The sequence below is a fragment of the Lissotriton vulgaris genome, chromosome 6 (genome assembly GCF_964263255.1).
Source record: "Lissotriton vulgaris chromosome 6, aLisVul1.2, whole genome shotgun sequence".
NCBI lineage: Eukaryota > Metazoa > Chordata > Amphibia > Caudata > Salamandridae > Lissotriton > Lissotriton vulgaris.
The window spans coordinates 1274297413-1274318160 of NC_141694.1; positions in this window are offsets into that span (position 1 = coordinate 1274297413).

Genomic DNA, 20748 nt, shown 5'->3' on the forward strand with positions numbered 1-20748 from the left:
ATGATCAGCCCCGTTGGACCGGCCCTCACCTTGTCCTTCTCTCAACAAGATCCGCTGTTCGAGTCGAAGGGAAAAAGCACTGGATCCACGGCGTACATGTCAAGAGGGTCCCTTTGCCTCTACCGTATGACCGGTGGGTCCAGGAGGAGATTGCTGACTCTGAGACTGAGACTGTGCCTCGTTTTCTGCCTTTTAACGATGCACGTGTAAAAGGAACAATTTCTGAACGAGAAAGTGACAATATTTTGCAAGAAGCTGTGCCACCGTCAATTCGATTGAACACTACAGAGACTGAACTTTTGTTTCAGAACCAGACAGTATCTGGAAAAAGCCGTTATAATTTGAGGCCGAGAACTATGGACGAATAAAAAAAAAAATTCTATTTCTTGTGCAGCTCTCTCATCTGAGAAACTTGCTTATTTTTGTTTTTCGAACCGCCATCTGGTTCAGCTGCTAGGGTTGTGGCTGCCTAAGTCTTTGGAGTGCAGCTGAAGACAATAGGTCGACACTTCTGGTTGGTCTAAGGGAGTTGCCCTGGACTGACAGAAGCACTCCTTAGCAGAAACAACCTACCGCCACAGGCAGCAATTAGAGAGGATGGAGTTTTTCGAGATGGAGAGACCTGCTAAACAGATGGACTTTAAAGCCAGAATGTGTATATTGATGACAAAGAAACGATTTTTGATATTATGTGTTTTCATGTTGCTTAGCGTAATGACGTTTTTAATTGGATATGTTTTATTCTCTTTTCAAGTGACCTTTGCACCCACTACACAGCCCATACCTCCTTCTACTGTTTCCTCGCACTCTTTTCATTCTTTGCCTGAGCATGAGTCAGCTAGAAGATTAGAGTTTGCCAATAACTCTTTTGTTCAGCTCCTACACCAACACCAATTAGTAGTGAACACATCTAATTGTTGGGTGTGTGGTCTTATGCCACATACAACAGATAAGGGCATCCCATACTTGGTCTTACCATTCAGTTACAATGGTTCTTTGTGGGCGTTTCAGACGATGTTCATATATGCTATCGAACCATATCCCCCACGTTCCACGAGGAGTAATTCGAGCAACAAAGCATTGGTAGTAGGAATCACAAATATGAGCAGAACAATTGACTCGTACAGAACGATTCCTAGAGATGAGTTGCAAGCTTATGTTGGATGGAATGTAACAGGATATGAAGTTACTCTGAGTGAGAACCAGCGAGCAAAGAGATCCTCCCCGATTTGGATTGTACCCCATCAGGGTCACCTATGTCTGCAAGGTAATGGCAAGAATCCCAGGGCTCAGTTAGGGAAAAGTATCTGCACTGAAACGTATGTTTTTGCATCTCAGATTTCCCCTTCGTTTCTAGCAGCTAAGGGTACCTATTTCATCTGCCATGATAGAGCCTATACATGGTTGCCCCCTGACTTCTCGGACACATGTTTTGTTTCGTTCCTGTTGCCTCCCACCTACACGGCTGCGGCAGATTACCACAAGACAAGGATAGTTAGAGGTGTCATCAGTGGAGAAGATACTGCATGACAAGAATTTGGAGATTTCGTAAAGGGTTTTCTGCCGTTTTGGGGACCTATGGTTAACAGCAGGAACATAAGGCAATTGACAAGGGTGGTTGAATCCACTATAGTTGAAACTGCCGGTGCCCTTAGTAATTTGACTGCTGAGCTCCAGTCGGATCGCCTTATGACTCTTCAGAACAGGGTCGCATTAGACGTCATACTTGCAGACCGAGGTGGGGTATGTAAAGTGATCCAATCAAGTTGTTGCGTTTTCATCCCCGACAACGCTCCGACAGTTTACCAGGCCATTTCCAAACTGCATAAGATCTCCGAATCTATCCACGTGGATAAAGGAGATTGGTCATTGATGGGGTGGTTCTGGAAACTGATATCCGCCTGGGGATGGAAGATTCTGATAGTCATTGGGATGATCTTAGCCATTCTTTTCCTGTTTTGTCTGTGTGTACAGTGTGCTCCTGCAATATGTGGCCTCTGTGCTACATCGTGTGTAAGGAAACCTGTATCACGAGATGAGCTAAGTAATAGGATGATGATACAGCAACATCTCAGTGACTTTAGGAATATAGACCTAGACTCAGATTAGCATGAGTATAGGTTATTGCCTATGTAAGGGCAAAAGGAGGGTCTGTGGTACTGAAAATTCTGGACTCGTGTTATAAACATTCTCATACAATGACGACCAGCGGACCGCAAATGACGAGTGCGGTGTGTACGAGTGTTTTCATCATAATCGATCAATGAGAACACTACATATTTAAGGATTTCGCTTGAACCCTCGGGTTCCATTTTGTGAACAGCGGCCATTTTGTGTGTTGCCCTTTACATAGGCCGGAATAGGCTGATGACTAGCCGATGACTCTGGCAGAACGAATCTGAAGGACACGTACACCTTTACTGACTTCTTTGTGACCTGGGCAAGCTGATTCCACTGCCTGAAGCCAAACCTGTTCGGCCAGTTCCTTTCCCAGTGGCCAAATGAGATTAGTATCAAGGCACAACATGTCATAAACCTTTCACCGCACACAAACCATGCCTAATCTTACACACACCTGTCCCTGTTTCCTTCTTTATGACTTGCTTTACGAGGAGGAGGTGCCCGGTTTTATTGAGAGTCCGTTGATATCTGATGAGAAAACTGGGCCTTGCCGGATAATTGATTGTGGGCTGGACAAACTGAAATATGGGCTTGTCATCATGACTCTGCTTTTTCTTTGTAGTGAAAATATGTGAATGGTCAACTGAAAAATAAGGAATGTTTGCCTAAAGCATAATATTTTGTATAAAAGAGAAGACTGGCTTTGTAAGTTTGAGCAGTCTCCTGGGAACATACACCGTGTTGTACTTCTAGGATACCTGTTACTGGCTGCAGCCAATAAATTTGATCTTTGACTTCACCTAGAAGACTCTGTGTTTCTGTAGTCTAAAACAGGAAGGACTCGAAGTCTTTGGGTGTGTTCCCTGGCACCGCTGGGTTCTTAAAAACCCGGGATTCAGCATGCGCGTGAAAAATGTCACAAACAACCTCCTTACAAGAAAGAGCAGAGACCGCGTTGGGGGAGAACAGGAGCACACCTTTATTTCAATTCTGCAGGCGAATGCATTTCGGCCATCTCGGCCTTCGTCAGCGCCAAATAATTAACAGGTGGCATTTTCAAGAGCCGCTTTATATGTGTCCCGCCCCTTGCAGGTAGAGCAAGGTTCACCTCCTGCTTAAAGTTGTAGCTCACCAGCGGTAGCTCACGCGTACTTCGTGAACTACCAGTCCTAGAAAGCATGTGGTTTTCAGGTAAGTGGTGCCGGAGTGGACAAAGCCGAGTGATTTGTCAGGCTTTAGCAGGGCACTGCGTGGTGTGAAGAGAGCCAACTGCCTGTGATGCAGCAAGAAACTGGGCGTCCTCCTGTGTCCCCACACTGCACCAACCACCAGGTCCGGAAATCAATTCGGCGGGGGCTTGAAACGGCAGTCCCATTTAGCCCAGCGTGAAGTCAATGACCCCCTCACCGCTCCATCTTCCTCCGAGCCCAGGGTGAGCCTGAGTGATCCAATCCCTTGGAAAGCAAAAGTAGCCGAAGCAATTTGCCAGCAAGACTCAGGCCAGCTTGTAGTGCAGGGGTCTCTGAAACGCGCCACTGGCATGCACGTGAAAAATGTCACAAACAACCTCCCTACAAGAAAGAGCAGAGACCGCGTTGGGGGAGAACAGGAGTACACCTTTATTTCAATTCTGCAGGCGAATGCATTTCGGCCATCTCGGCCTTCGTCAGCGCCAAATAATTAACAGGTGGCATTTTCAACAGCCGCTTTATATGTATATATATATATTCAGCTCCTCAAACACTCGCCTGCTGCACTCAAGAACGGGTGCACGTCGGACGGGGGTGTTCCCGTCTACGTATTCCTGCTCCAAACTCCTCCAGGTATTCGTACCTGACAAAGAAGACAGCACTTGCAGGGGGAGTTTCCGATCAGATTTTATTCAAGATTACGGAAACTTCGTCACACAAGATGCGTTTCGGCACTCAGCCTTTGTCAATAGGTGCAACAATTGACAAAGGCTGAGTGCCGAAACGCGTCTGGTGTGCCAAAGTTTCCGTAATCTTGAATAAAATCTGATCGGAAACTACCCCTGCGAGTGCTGTCTTTTTTGTCAGGTACGAATACCTGGAGGAGTTTGGAGCAGGAATATATATATATATATATATATATATATTATATATATATATATATATATATATTTATTAAACTTACCTGTAAAATACTTACAATTTCGTGGTAAAGGCATCCGTTTTAAAGGAATGTCCATTGTAAAAAAAATTGTTGAAAATAATTTTATTGTGATAGCATTTTCGTTGTAAAAATTGCGTGGTTAAACCATTCAATGTAATGTCATTCGTAATTCCGTCATACATCCACACTGGTATGCAACATGGCTACAACAAATTGGCAAAGCTCATAGATCTCGCATAGCCGAAACCTTCTGGATTTGACAATGCTTGTTTGATACAGAACGTTATACTTCAGTGGGTAGGATGTTCAAATCTGGCCCAGCGTCCTTGGGCTAGGTTAGCTCTCATTATAGGCGCTCACCTGTGGCTCGGACCTGAAACTTAAATAGATGGCCTTTCATCACCGGGGTAGTCCTCGGCAACAGGAAATGCATCTATGTTAATGCTCTCTGATCACCTGTATGTGCCAATGCAGGGGCAGGTGTACGTTCATGGTGGCCCTGGGCAGGGAGCGCAGGTAGGGGGCATCGGAAGAAGGGGTCCGGGTGGGGCAGAGCGCGGAGGCCAGTGAAGAGGGGGGGTCAGGTTGTTTGGAAGTGAAACAGAGCCCAAGTCCACCAAATCCCTGCCAGGGGCCGCCACGCAAATATGTATCCATCCTCAGAGGATTATTATATTAAGGATATATATTGGGGTGGTGGCCCCAGGGGTTTGGTGGCCCTGTGCAGGTGCACAGCTTGCACATGCCTAAGGCCGGCCCTGGCCAATGAAATAGAAGAGTGTGGATGGTGTTTCTGAGAATGAGGCTGTTCAAGGTGGATACATGTTGCTATTGCTGCGTGGGAGTATTTTTCCTTCCAGAGGTCCTGGAGCTGTCCCTTGTATTGCCTCAGACTCCTGGCCTCTCCACTCCAGTTTGAGAAACACTTGGCGTGTGCTTGACGGAGAGGACAGCGTTCGTCATCGCCTCTTGCAGCTGCTGCCCTTCTCCATCCATTGTTTCTGCTCCACAGGGCACAGAACCAGGCCCCATGGAACATTCCCGAGAGACTCCTCACAGGGAATACTTCCTCCTGGAGCTGCGTTACAAATGACTGGGTTACTCGCTCTCCTAGCAGGCCGTCATTTGCAGTTGTGCGTGCCTCCGTGGGTGAAATACACATGCAGTTCCTGGTAGGCTGCCATTCCCAATATTTTATTTATTTATTTATTTATTTTATGCGTTTTTATATAGCGTGGAGTTTACCCGAAGGTGTCAGAGCGCTTCACAATAGTAGTGAAACATGAGGAAAAATTACAAGTGAAAATGTTACAAAAGTAAACGTTACCCTACATGAGGCAATAGTGACAATTGTGCATGTATCGAGCAAACAAAATACAAGAGGTAGCAAACGATACATTACAAGAGGAAACAAGCATTTACAATGCAACGGTTTCGCCTTTGTAAAAGTTTTAGCTATTGGCATTGTAAATGACAAATTTTGTATTTATGTGTTGGTTTTGAAAGCAGATAAATAAATGGCATTGTCATTTACAATGCCAATAGCTTAATCTCTCACAAATGCGAGACCTATTGCATTTGCACACAGACAGAGCCACACACACAGACAGAGCCACAGACACAGACAGAGCCACACACACAGACAGAGCCACCCACACAGACAGGGCCACACACACAGACAGAGCAACACACACAGACAGAGCAACACACACAGACAGAGCAACACACACCAACAGAGCAACGAATTAAGCGACAGGGGAGCAATGAATTATGTTTAAAAGTTGAATGAATTATGAGGCAAGATATTATGAAACATAATGAAGTCCATATTTTGATAGTATTTCATTATTTGGTCATTTTTGCACATGGGAATGATGTCTGGGCAAAGATTATGTGGTAAATCTTTAATTAAGAGAAAAAGAACTGCAGCCAAATAATTTCAATGGCCCTGAAGATAGTAGACGTACCAATCTAGGAAACGCATCTCTATACACCCACTTCAGCAGCGTATCAAGTGACATCCCACAACATTTCTTTTCACACCAGCAAGATTCTCATATGAATAAAAATTAAAGGCACCTTTATTGTTCAATCACCTTGGGCTCCAGCACGGTTATTTGGCGGTGCTACAGCACCCCCTTCACACCTACTTCCAGCGTCTATGTTACATATTAGAGATCTGTATACAAAGGTTGTTTGGTTCTGACTTTTCAGAGAGAGGAAGGTGTTATCCTCACTTCCTGCCAGAAGAGCTCCACAGGTGGCTGATCGGTCAACCCCTTTCTCCGGAGCAGCCATACTAGCAACATTGATATGTGGAAACCTGGCCAAGGGCCAGCCAGGGGTTTGAATGAAGCCCCCGAGGCTGAGAAGGAAACTGACAGTGGAGCAACTGTCAGATTCAGATCAACAACAACTCTCTCTCTCTCTCTCTCTAGAGAGAGAGAGAGAGAGAGAGGGAAATCAGGAGTCCTGGTCGGGACTGAAGGGTTGGGAAGTGGCTATGCCTTTCGATCAGTAGGTGGGGGTAAGAAGGGGTACATACAGTATTGACGACCACCCTAACCTCCTTTTCTAATAAAGGCTACTTCACAACACGATGACCGGCCCGCCTCTGAAACCGCATCTTACACTCACCAAAGCCTAAAAATCGGCTCAAAGAAAATGCCATGACTAGCAACGCCGAAAGCGGTTACACAGCGCATGTGCGACAAAAACGCAAACAAAACTTTATTACACAGCAGAGACGAACACAAAAGTACACAATAGGAATCGGGCCACGAAGAAATAAAGAAGAAATGGTTAATCACGAGGTAACACTCAATGATACAACGTTTGAAACGTGAAACATTAATCTGGCTTCCATGGAACTGATGTGCATCTATCGCTCGCATACTTGCACCTAGCACCACCCACTGTGCGAGACCCACACTTCAGTAGTCACCACCAAACGACATGAACACAATTCCCCTATAGGTTCAAAACAAAGACAACTCCCATCCAATCACGCACCCTATACAATGCAGTTAGCTATTAGAGTGGGTAAATGCTTTAGTGCCCCACAATGGAATCATACCCGGTATACAAATGCTACAATACGACCCCTCCTCCAATCCATAAGGCTCCTCGACTTCTTGACCCATTAAATAGTTGTTGACAACCGTCAGACAGCTCAGCATCTGATGCCCCATCCCAGTAAATGTCCCTATATGCCTTAAAACCTAGTAGACTAGCAACAATCCACCTATCATAATAGTTTTTAGTGCTAAAGCCACCCTGTCCTTGATCCCCGTCCATAGCCTGGATCATAAGATGACCTTTAATCCTCCCTCTACATTTTCCAACTAATAACGACATTCTCGTCAACAGAACGACCCACTCACCACTCCCCACACACCAGTCCCCTTAAGACCTCCAACTTCGAAACAGCAACAAAACTATATTACACAGAGAGACGGACACAATGGGAATCGGACCACGAAGAAATAAAGAAGAAATGGGTAATACTTAGGGAATTAAAAAAAACTAAAGCGATAAGTCAATGAAACAGAACAACTCCAACTAGAGGAAAATAAGCTTAATATTGAATAAAGTAAATAGAAGGCTACATAATTCCGGAAATATGTCATGGAAAAAGAAGACGGACTACCCACGAGGACGCTACTCAAGGAAATCGAAACACAAAAAAAGTGAATGGCAGTTAAAATTCAGAGACTCAACTCAAAGGAATAAAGGACGCCTGCGCTTGGAATTGTATTCGTATAGGTTGTTTGGAAAAAGCAACACTCAGTTCACAATACCGGGCTCAGTTACTTGCCTTTCCTCTCCGATGAAGTCCGACGGTCTCTTTCTATTTTCAGTACCGTAGTTCTCCGTCTGACTTGAACTGGAAGTTCAAACGGCAATGCGTGCTATGTTATAAGCTGCAAAGTGATCAGCGAGGGGGGGGCGGGAACGGGCACAGGACGGGTGGGGGGCGGGAACGGCGTAAGGACTGCGGGTGGGAGGGGGGGAGGATAAATAAAGCACCACGAGTACAGGGAGGGAGGGGGGCGGGAACGGGCACAGGACGGGGGGGGGGACGGCGTACGGACTGCGGGGCCATTCATGCCTAAAATAATAAATAAAGCACCACGAGCACAGGGAGGGGGGGGCGGGAACGGGCACAGGAGGGGGGGGGCGGGAACGGCATACGGACTGCGGGGCCATTCATGCCTAAATAAACAAGCAGCGTTTCACTCTCCCCAGAAGCAGCGCTGATGTCTCTGTTGGTACAGCTGAGTGACTGCGCCACAGTACCCAATTCTCCAAGTTCCCTGAGAGGGAAAACCCATAGAGCAGAGTGAATTCGCAGGGTAAAGCGCGAGCCGGTGTACGCCACAGAGTGTCACAGTTACCACGCTATCTCTAAAGATGACATATTTTCTCCGGCTATGCAGTAGGTGCAGTCTGACGTGCATGGAATTATCATAATGAAGAAGTGCTACTATTAAAAGGCAAAACTGTATTAATTATAAACAGTCTTATATTCGTAGACATGTTTTTGTGCGTTTGCAAGTGCTTTTAATGCCTCTATGCGTGTCATACATTATTTAAATATTTGAATACCTGTAACACGTCTAGTGTTTCGGTTTTATAGCAGATTTAACAAGTCAGGTCCCGGGCCGTGCTGTGATTGGCTGACGTCACGGGGGTGTCCCGGGCCGGCAGCCAATCACAGCGCGGCCCAGGACAAAGGGGCGGGGCTTAAAAAAAGAACGAGAACCGCCCCCGAATCGCGTTTTCGCAAGAAAGCGTGATTGACAGCCTCTGTCTCCCAATGGCTAGTCTCCATTTATGGAGCTAGCCAATTGGAAACAGAGGCGGTCTGAACATCCCTACTGAAAACAAAAGTTTTCAAACTGGGAGGGGCACTTCGTGCCCCTCGCCAGGTCGAAACCTAAAAAGTGACGTGTGTATGTTACAAGAGCGTACAAAGTACAAATAGAGGTATAATACTGAACTTAATGGCAGATACTCAAAACACACGAACAAACGTTACGTTACATGAGTCAATAGTGGCAAATGTGCATGTATCAAAAGCAAACAAAATACAAGAGGTAGCAAACGATACATCTTCTTTTCTGCTCGCCTGTGTCCTAGGTCCGACTCCAGGTCAGAACAGGAAGCAGGCAGCCAGGCTCACACCCCTAAGCCAATCACAACGCTGCAATACCTTAGCAGAGGAGCCACCACTGTGTGTTCATTACTATGCCTTTCATGTAGAATAGACACATAGACTGCCTGATGACCTTGCTGGTATAGACACGTGCTCAGAACTAAGGGCAACTGTGTTATTTATATTACAATAATAATTTGTATGGGCATTTGCCCCCCGAAACGGCCAGGCAACGGCATTGTAGAGGACCCTGATGGACAAAAATACATACATACATTATATATACGAGAAGCTATGTAGGACCACTCCTCTGGAGCCAGCTTAGACTTCCCTGGAGGCATAGGACAAAGCCACTAAGTTCATGGGGTGTCAGGTCAAGTTTTACCAGGCTACTGCCCTGTGGAAAGGTAACAAGTTGGCAGGAGTGCGGTAATTGATTGGTTTCACAGGTGGGATTTGACGGGCATCTCCACATTGGGCGACCTGGTCAAAGGGGCTCAGGGCCGGCGCTAGGCATGGGCAGTATGGGCAACCGCCCAGGGCCTCGCGCTCAGGTGAGAGGCAGGGGGCCCCGCAGGGGGCCTCCCCCTTCACTGTGAAATTAATTACTTTCTCAGATTGCCCCCTTGCTCCACCAGGGCCCCCTCCCCACACAATTAGAATATACATCAGAGATGTCTGGTGTCAACCGCGTGGTGGCATTCCTGGGGGTGCAGGGGTGGGGGGGAGGGACAAACAGAGTGGGGAAGTCAAAGCGGCAGGGCGGGCCAGCAATTAGGGCTCAGAGTGTCAGGGGCGAGGGCAACACCTCTCTTAAGTACCAGCCATTCCCTGTCTGCATTTTGTTGCTAGGTGACAGAAGGCCCCTTTGTTTCCAGGACCATCCGGACACAGGTTAGGAGCAGTGGGTGAGGGGAGGAGGGAGCAGCCAGAGAAACTGGTGCTGGGGCAGTGTTTTAATAAAGGCCTTGTTACTGCTTCAGGCCTAGGGGAGGGGGGCCCCTTTTCCTGGGCCTCGAAGCACTAGAGCAAGCTGCAAGGTCCAGGTGTGGGGCCCCCTTTCCCTGGGCCTCTAAGCACTGTAGAAATCTGCAAGGTCAGGGTGTGGGGGCCCCCTTCCCAGTAGCCACTACTTCCTCTTTCTTTTCCTTTCCTTTATTTGTTCCCCTGTGAAATGAATACAAAAAATAAAAACTTTTTTGCTGGAAAGGTCATCTTTTTTGTGACATTTTTCACTTCCAAAGTGCAGCCTTGGGAAAGAGAGAAATAAAAAATTAAAAATGTAAAAAATAACTAAAGCAAGACAGAGTGGGTCGAAAAGGGGCCAGATTGATTTTATTCACAGCCAAAACACATTAGTGCCACTACACAGAGTTTACCAGTGAAGCGCTACTTTTGTTTTCTTATCTTTCTCTAAACAGCATTGTTTTCCCCGGGTGGGGAAGTGCACCATTTCTGGATGTCCTACAATACCTGCTTGATGGGCGAACTGGAAAATAAAGTGCATACCGCTGCTCTGTATTCACAAATGTGGTCTTTTTAAACCATATTGCTTTCGTTTTGTAAGGATATATTCAATAGGCATTGAAGCAGGTCCGTTCCGGCCCTGTAGTCATGGCCTTAACTTTTCATGCAAAAGCACTCATTCATTTCTGAATAAGTGCAAAAGCGTTAAGGTAACCGTGTTGTTCCTGCTTACATTTCACATGCTTTAATTAATCTTACATGCCTTATGAGTGTTTGCTTTTTCCAGCATGTTGTCACTTTTTTTTAGGTAGCATATTGCTCTTGTCTAGTGCATAATTTGAAATGAGTCGCCTCTAGCGGGGCACAATTGGGTTGTAGTTGAAGGCAATGCGAGTTTCTCTCAGTGGGGTAGTATGGTGTTCAGTGGGGAGAGGATGTGGCACTATGGTCAGAGCTGCCGAATTTGGAACTGGGGAGGCAGGTTCAGCCTTCATGACCAGTCCACCAGACCAATCTCCCTGAGGCAGCACATTTCCATGCTAGACCTTGGAAGGACCCGCAAGTCCTTAGAAGCCCTGGTGTCTTAGCATCGGCAGGTGAACCCTAGCAGTGGCAAGTGTGGGTTAACCTTGAAGGCCTGTCTACCACAATCCCTATTGAAGCCCACCGCAAGTCTTTTGGGCAGGCCTACGAAGCAGCACACCCTAGAGCAACAGTGACTCTGTCATTGAGGTCACAGGACCCTTGAGCAGGGAGGCTCTAGGGCGGTGCAAACGGTAAGATCGCATTGAGCGCTGACTTTGGGTCATGTTTGCGAGTATATTCTGTTTCCAAAAGCACTTGCTGTCTTCCTGGCCTCCAGGAATTTTCGGCAACAATAAAAATGTCATGAAACTCCGGTGATCAATGTTCTTCCTAGAGAGAGATGGAGGTTTGTCAAGTGGAAGTTTTGACTCATGGAAAGGTAGCGCAAAGGGTTAATGTGCTCGCTGCAAAGAACATGTACCATGCAGATCACTAAGTCCACATAATGTAAATAGGCCAGTGGATTACTGCTTTTGTCAGAGAGATCATATTGGTACTTGCAGTTTATAAGTCAAAATCCTAACATAGAACAATGAGCTATTAACTGTCATCTAAGAGCTGCATGCCAACTGCAAGGTATAATTTACATTGTTATGGTTTTTCCCCAAGTCTTTGATTAACATAATGTTGCGAAAAGGGTTCACTTGAACAGAAATCAATTCTGGTTATTAAAGAGAACTTCCAACCATGGTATTATGTTCTAAATTCAGAGTTTGTGTTTCTCCAGATCAATCACTATTAAACTATACTGCCTACTAGTACGATTGTCATGTGACTCCTAGTCCTTTGTCTTATGTAAAATGACCTATTGTGATTTACACACGTATTATTGATTACCTCTGTGTAAAGTGTGATATAAAGTTCTCTGACACTCTAAACTGGTATCAGTGGTGCTGTTTATTAAATTAAATGCATCTGAGAGAGAGTGTAGTTATGGAGACTTGAGGGGCACTGGTAAAGGGTGGTAGCGAGGGAATCCGTGGCAGAGCAAGTCATTGGGGGCACCAACATTGTCGCACAGGGATCCACCAGTGCTAAATCTGGCCACATCTACTTCCTACAGTTCTAATACCAAATCAAAAGCGTTGATTTGACAACCCCTTGAATCTGTAGCATACCTTCAAGTCAATGTATGATTTAGCAGTGGTCTCGGTTGTTCTAAGACTGTTTTTGCTTATGTAAAATCTTTATTTGTTTGCAATGGTGTCTTTTAATTTTGTACTGTATGTGTTGTGTTTTTGCACTTAACATAATTCTGGTGAGTAAAGAGCACACACACAAAAAAGATTGACCTACGTCTCGTAGCATGGGAGTGTGGGATTCTGCTGAGATGACTTACGTTAAAACAAATTACGTAATGTCATCCTAAGGTAGCACAATAATGGCACAGAAAGATAAGGGAGCGTTTTGAAATGTGCAATTATATCCATGGTGTTAGAGGTTTTCTCTTGTGTAATTTTATATTTTGAATGATCCCGCCCCTCATTACCTCAACAGGATCTCCCCCCTTTATAATATCACTTCTTGTGATATTACCAAGGACGGCTCCTTCACTAGGGCGGAGGAGCGACGACCCACTACTTTCTCGCAAAAGCAGAAGCACAAAATGCTAAAACTAACATTTTATGTTTCTGCTTCTAGCACTGCGAGAAAGCAGAAGTGTTTCGTTGGGGGTGGGCGGGTCTGTTTTAGGGGAGGGGAGGATTGCCTTGCCAACTGCTAAGGGCGCTGACTGTTCAGCCAAACCAGTCTTGCGCACTCTGGCCATTCTCTATGTCGGCTGCAATGCAGCCTACAAGGGGAAAATGGCCTCCCCATAGGCGCCTGGCTGGTCGGCGTCCTGATCAATCACAACGCTGCCATTGCAGCATTATGATTGGCTTAGGGGAGGGGAGGGAGGCTGCCTGCTTCCTGTTCTCCCCCCCCCTTCCGAACTCCCGCGAGATCCTCCACCCGCAAGTCATGCCGGCTGCGACTGGAAGATACATGCAAATTAGAGGGGCCTCACATCTTCTCTTTCGCCCGGGGCCCCAGGAGTTCTAGGACTGGCCCTGGTGGGGCTGATATAATTTAGAGACTCCCCCTCGAAGTAGCGATTAAGACAAGTCTGAAACTCATCTAACTTAAGGTGCTACATGGGGTGTACTATAAAAGAAGCAGGTTGTTTAACATAAGTAGGGTGCAATCCCCCAATTGTATGAGATGTGAAGTAGTGGGGGGAAAGAGGAATAGGTAGGGAGAAACTCCCTAAAAAATAATAAAAGCCGGCATTTATTCTGGAAAAATGAAAGATAGAAATATGTGAAAAAGATTTGCATTGCAGAGAAGGAGGACAAACTTGTTTAAAAAAGGGGGGGATCCTTTAGAAAAAGTCACAAACATGTAGAAAATCAGCCCTTGTACAGCCTAAATGTGTTTTCATTTTTCTAATTGAAATTGCATCCAGGGAGTGCGAGGTGGACTCTTTCAAATAGAACACCAAATTGTAAATAAAGTTAGTGAGAAAAGAAAATGTGTTATTTGTAGAAATGACATTTCAAGAAACGTTGTTTCTGAGTAATGCATTGAAATTCAACTTTGCCCGGCCTTAGAGTAGGCAATTACTCTAAAAGGATGTTTTGCCATTTTGAAGAAAATAGCAGGCTGCACCTTTAGATTTGCGTCTCCCACACCTACACCCTTTGCTGAGTTTCTAGGGTCATATACTGGTTATCTTTTAAAAGTTTCCTGTTTTAAAAGGTGTCCACTTAAAATGTAGTTATGGCAACAGCAAAATGGGAATAACACATTTAATCGTAATTTTGGAACAGAATGAGAAATCTTTCAAAGACGTTGAACGGATATACACTTTTTTTGTACTTGTGTATTTTTTTAGAGGCATTTGAAGATGCTTGATTAGTGACGAGGAATATTTGAGTTTCAGTAGAAAAGTGTTACAACTAAGGAGCACGAGGGGGAATTATAGTTGGAATTTGGAGGTGACACAGGAAGCTGTAGGATGATAAAAAGTTTTGAATTAGTGAGTAAAGGGTACCTACATGGTGAAGAAATAGATTGTCTCTGGAAACCAGGGTAAGGAGTCATGACTATAGACCTGTTTGTAAACTATAATGAGGAGCTACTAGATTAACCTGTAAAAAGCCAGTCTGCCTGCCTGCTAAGGGGTGAGGCTCATGTCAGAAGGCTATGGAGGTCACTGGGGTCAAAGTTAAGCAATTTTCCAAAGAGCTGTTAGGAGTATAGTTGGCAGCGGTTCTGTCATGATAATCCAATGTGGTGAGCTTTAGAGTAGAGATAGGGCTCGTACAGGGTGGATGGGAAGTGCGGGTGGATCTTGTGATGCTAAGCAAGTACTCACATGCTTAGCAATATGTACAGACAGTGGCTACTGTGAATATGCCTCTTTATCACGCTTGCCGTCACCCCGCATGTTGATACAACCCAGTCGTTACAATGACCGCGTTGTAACAATGCATACCATTACCTCGCAAGTCGTAACGACGACTTGCGGAGGGGGCGCTAGATATTGGAATAGCATAATTTACTATTTCAACTCCAGTCTGTGTGGACCCAGCTCTGTCAGTAAAGGTAAGGGAACTATTTTTAGGCGAATTTGACCAATGCGCACAGACTTGGTGCAATCACTCAAAGTGTAGTGGGGTGATGCATGAGTGCCCTGACCTGGCGCCCTATGCTGTGGTGGGCAGAAGCAAAATGTGAATGACAATTTATCAGACCAATGGATGAAGCCTGCTGACCAAAAGCCCGTCACAATGTGTGTATATTGTGAATTCATATTGTGGAAAAACAAAGCTAAAGCTGCCTCAAAGGCCAGACCTCAACAATAGTCTCCTTCTGGAAATACTGTAGCCTGGTTTGCCTCACTGAAGCCCAAAAAAAGCGGAAGGCTCAAGGAGCCCATGCGCAGTCAGCAGCAGAACAGAAAGAAGCAACAAGACACTGAACATGGATCTGTGACCTGAGCAGCAGTTCTAGGACTTTGAAGATCAATTATATCATTTTTCTGAGGGTAAAGGCAGGGCGTGGCGCAGCAGCACTGAACTCCTGCAGTAATTGAGACCTGAGACCTGTGTAACAAAAACACTCTCCACCGTAGCCTCTTACACACCTGATACGTCATTCAAGTGCTCTAACTTTTACCAGGGCCTTGCAGTCGTGACCAGTGGCGGCTGCCCCAACTTGAAAGTGGAGGGTGAGACGGGCGGGCGGGGGGTGTGGGGAGGGAAGGGAAAATAATATTTTTTTAATTCTTATCTTTTCGCTGCTGCTTCTGATGCCGACAGCCGCCTCAGAGCTCTTCCTGCAGTCTGTTGGAAGGTAGAGGCTAACCAGCCAATCCTGGCGCTGCTCTCCTGCTGGCAGAGCAATGCCAGGATTGGTGTAAGTGGCCTGCTCTGCCGCTCAGACACTGCTATTTAGCCTGCGGCTTTTCTCCAACCCGGCTGAGAAACAGAAGAGTGCATGCATGTTTGGCCAGCCTGGGACAGGTGGCCAAACATGCATGCATACTGCTGATACCTCCGGGTCTAGCCAGCGCTATATAAAACTTTGCAAATAAAAAAAAAAATAAGTGCCCATCACCTGCTTGTTATGGCCCGGCACCGCCCTGCACACATGTCCGAGCCAGTCAAAGAAAAATAAAATTATATTGTTTCATTATCAATTTATTTTTCTGAGAATGACTCTGAGGAATGAGGCGACGCTCCTCCGTCATTTGATGCCCCGTCGGGGGCAGTAAGCGCTATATGAATGCAATTACAATTATGAAGGAGCCGCCCCTGGTCGTGACCATATGTTTTGGCCATTGTAGTATAAATACTCCATCGAGCACAAACATTGGACCTAGGAGCCTCGTTTGTAAAACGCTCAGGTTTGCCAATCCTCTGTGAATTGCATTAATTCCCCTACCTGCGAGGAGGGCTAGTGTTTCTCTCTTGTGCTCTGATGATGGCTACTTACTGTTTGCATGGTCAAGTGACAGAGAAGCGGGTTGAACACGTTTTCACTGAGGAATACTGTGTGAATCAAACAACCTTTTCAGCTGTAAATTTCTCAAAAAAGCTGCACAGTCAAATACGTGCTTGGTCTTATGAAGTACACTGTTGATGGCCTCTAAGGTAAAATTAAGCCTAATGGATGGGATTTCTAAACAGCTGCAACGCAATGGAAAGTAAATAACTGAGTAGGGACCTCTGTTTTGATGAGTTGTACAAATGGAATATCTCAATTATCGTTTGCCGCTGCCATCTGTACTTTAGTGCCTGTCCAGGAGGTTTACTCCCTGGATTCTTTGAAAGTGAAAATGTGCTTCCGTTCACCTGCCTTGTTTCTTGGAAAACTCCATTAATGGAGGAGTGAAGTGATGATGTGGATTTCATTTTCCCTCTATCCCCTGGAAAGCACACCTCCCTTACAGCAATGCCAAACTCAAATTGGAAAACATTTGCACATCTAAGCCCTCCTACTTGAGCATCATTTACTGCAGCCACCTCCTGCGGTGATCCTCTGTTAGCATAGCTAATATGGAACTCCCCACCCCCGCTTGACCTCCTTCGCCTTGGTCCCTCCTTGATGTCAGTATGAATGCTCTAATAGGAGACGTCGCTCGCGGTGCCCATGCTGATTCACTGAGGAAAAGTCTCCACTGCTACCTTCAGATCTTTTCCTTTGTGTTATTGACCAATTGATCCTTTTTGTCTTTCAGCCTCTCATCAGTGCCTAATGTGCGTTGTTGAAAGTCAGCATTCTTTCCGTACCCTCCTCAGAAATTGTCAATTCATATGGTATTAGAAACTACCCTAGATCTTACACCCCTTAGCTTAGTACTCAAAGTTGAGCGACTTCCAATGCATAGAGCTGGTCTTTGTGAGGAGCCTACCACTACTTTCTTAATACGTTTCTCCCTGCTCCCAAGAAAAAGAATGTGGTTGGAATGTTGTCTGAAAGATTCACTTATAGATTCAGTCTCTGTATCTCTTTATCCACCTATGACATTACAGAGTTGGTTCGTCAGCAGTGCATATCTCAGTTCCTAGCCTGTTTTTCCCAGCGTAAAAAAATGTGAGGCTCATGGTATCTCGATATATATAAATTCTCAATGGCGTACGCCATTTCATCCTTGAAAGCACCAAAAGCTCAGCCAAGGTGCCAACTCCGACTCCTGGGCATTCCTTTTTCACCCCATAAGCAGTCATGATACTCTCATTGTATGTTGCCTTCAAGGCACTATGAATATTTTCAGTACCCAGACCACAGCAATAGAATGTCGCCTAAATGCTCACGTCTGAAGTTGAACCACTTCTATATAAATTGCAACGTTATTACTGTAAATAATCCCTGGGCCGTTGTGCCTTTCAGTATTGTCTTCCCAATTCCGCAGACCTGACCAAGCTCCCACCCATCAGTTAATAGTTTATTGCATCAGTAAGAGCAGTTCAGGCAAGATGAGTACGCCATCTTAGTGGACCAAAGGGTCCGCTGAGCGCTCACCTCCAGAAACTTCTGGAGCCTAGCCCACATGGCAGTAAGTCTCTTCAGCGCTGCAAGTTGGTCCCATTCTGCCTTATGCCCACCTGTACATCATGCACCAAACTCCTCTCTACTACATCTTCCCTTCCGCGGTGTCTGTTTCAAAGTCTGAGTTACCTTCCTTTTCCTTCTTCCCTTTCCAGTGGAGAAGTGTGGCTCAATGGTTAGAGGCGGCAGACCCGGAAGCTGAGATCGGCCTGGGACCAGGGTTCGTTTCCCCACGTGGCAGGGTCTTGGGCCAAAATGGTCGTGTGCCTGATAATTCTCGCCTCAGCGCCTACTCTAACCTTGGGTTCCACTCTGCAACTCTGGGCAATAGCTTGCTTAATCTTCACAACGGCCCCTTCAACGCTGGGGATGCCTGGTCTCACCTTGGGGGTGCCCAGAATGGACCATCTCACAGGGAAAGCCAGGACGGGTTCCCCAGCGGTATACAGCGCCGGGACGCCCGCGGTGCGGGCAGCTGTGCGCTTTACAAATATACAACATTTACATTTACATCACACTTGTACCTCTGCTCCCTTTGATTTCCTGTTCGCACAGCTAGCATGCCTGAGGGCTCGTTGTGAGCCAGGGGCAACTTCTGTTAACTTGGGCCACTGCACACACTGTATTACTGCAACAGGATGGGGAAATCTCACTGGATTTTAGCATGCAGGGGCACTTCAGAATCAAAACCTTGCTCCAGCTCGTGGCCTGTAGCTTCCCCAATATACTTGCCGTCAGATGGCAGCTAACTGTGTTCACTTCGGGAGACTGGATTCAAGGCAGAGCCCCACGGAGCAGTTAAGAGAGAAGAGAGGCCATCTTCCAACTCTGAAAGGCACTTCTCATTTCTTCCAAGAGCCTGTGACAAAAATCATTGCTAAAGGACCACCAAGGAAACAGTATGAAATATGAGTGATCATAGTAAATCTTTATATTCTATGCGGGTGAGGATGAAACCCAAATCTTATAAAAATAGAGGATCGCTCTGATATCACACCTGTCTCCCTATTTTTCTTTCTCCAATCCTTCTTATAAAATTGTTGGAGGAATGTCGCTTTTAGAATTTGGTTTTCTCTAAGTCAAGAATGACAGTATTTTTCACTGTTACCATAGAGCACACAAGGAAAATAAAAAAGACTAATTTTCACATTAAAATTAAATTTTTGTGTATGCTGCTATGATAGATAATGGAAAACGTAACAGATTATTGTTAATTTGGCGTCTATTGCTGAACATCTATGGAATCACTATGATGCTGCAGCCTGTTGATTACTGGTGCACTCTTGAGGGCTATTCTTTATTTTTGACTAAGAATATGATCTTTCTGTTACCTTGTGACTTCCGCAACATTCCTTCTTCAAACAAATGCTGAACTTCAGCAACCATATTTGTTAGGGTTTCTATCATATATGCTTATCTTTTTTGTATGGTGTTCAGTATTGTATTATCACCATTTTGGCAATGTTAAAATGTTTGGATCGGGCACAACGTTCCCTAAAATCCTGAAGGGTGTCTAGCTTTGTTAAATTGCTAAGATATCATGAGTGAACACCCACCTGATAAGCTCATAAAATTTCAGATAAAGTGGCAATAATACAATAAGGCATACATTTTTGTTGAGAAGATATTACTCCTGAATTTGGATATTTTTCATATATTTCAATTTACCATAAATTGTTTTATGTAATTGTTTATTAATTTTGTACACACATTGAGTCTAAATGGGAAAGTAACAGCCATAGTTATTTAATAGTTCTGTAAAACACTGGCGTATCTCATTCTGGTCACTTAGAAACACTTAAATGTGTGGTCATGATACTCAGTTTGTTGGTTTTAAGAGTAGTGCTGAAGTATCAGTTACTCGTTGTAGAGATCTGATGCTGTGGGTCTCTGTCAGCATGAATAATGATGACATTGGGTAGGGAGCTGAAGCTGCACCACACATATGATTGCTTTACCTTGAAATGTGAACCTCCGCCTGGACATACGAGTTTTGAAGAAGCTCAAAGAGCTCCGACATGCCTGTAGCATGTTATGAACACCTGCCAGCTTCACTGTTTCTCAAAATGCCCTCACCGCCAACATCATGGGGATAAGACAATGGAGGATTGCTCTTGGGGTTACTGAGAGGAAGTAACTGGAAGCATGTGGTTGTGTTTCGGGTGTTGGATAGTTTGCCTAATTGGGGCGAAGTGTCAGTATGGACAAGAGCATAGGCAGCACATCATCTACATTGTGGTGAAGCCACTGACCATAAGTGGGGCACAAATTCAAGTCTTTGGGGGGTGGAACAATGGTAGGAGCCCGGTCACCTTAGCGACCCTTACTTGTTTAGAGTAAAGCTTTGTAGCTGCTTGCAAGCAGGCTATAGATGGTTTACGTTGCCCACATGAAACAAGGATGGTGGATGAGTGAGACCACGCCTCCTCCCTTAACTCTACCACTGTAATAGGATTTGAGACTTCTCCTTGTATCTGACACTGGGACTGACATACTGAGGTAAAGGCACTTGGAGTGGATGAAATTAATGGTTCGGAAAGAGTTTGGTGGCTTGCTATAAACAAAGATGGGGGGATCAGAATCCAAGAAAGCGCAGTGTCTGCTCTGTTAGGCAAGTTACGAATCAAATATATTAGTGATGCTGCTAGTGGGGTTAACAGCAACGCTTTGCATAGAATTATTATTTACATAATATATACTTCTTGGTCTTTGTCATTATCATTGCACAGTTATGGTCAAATGTTTGT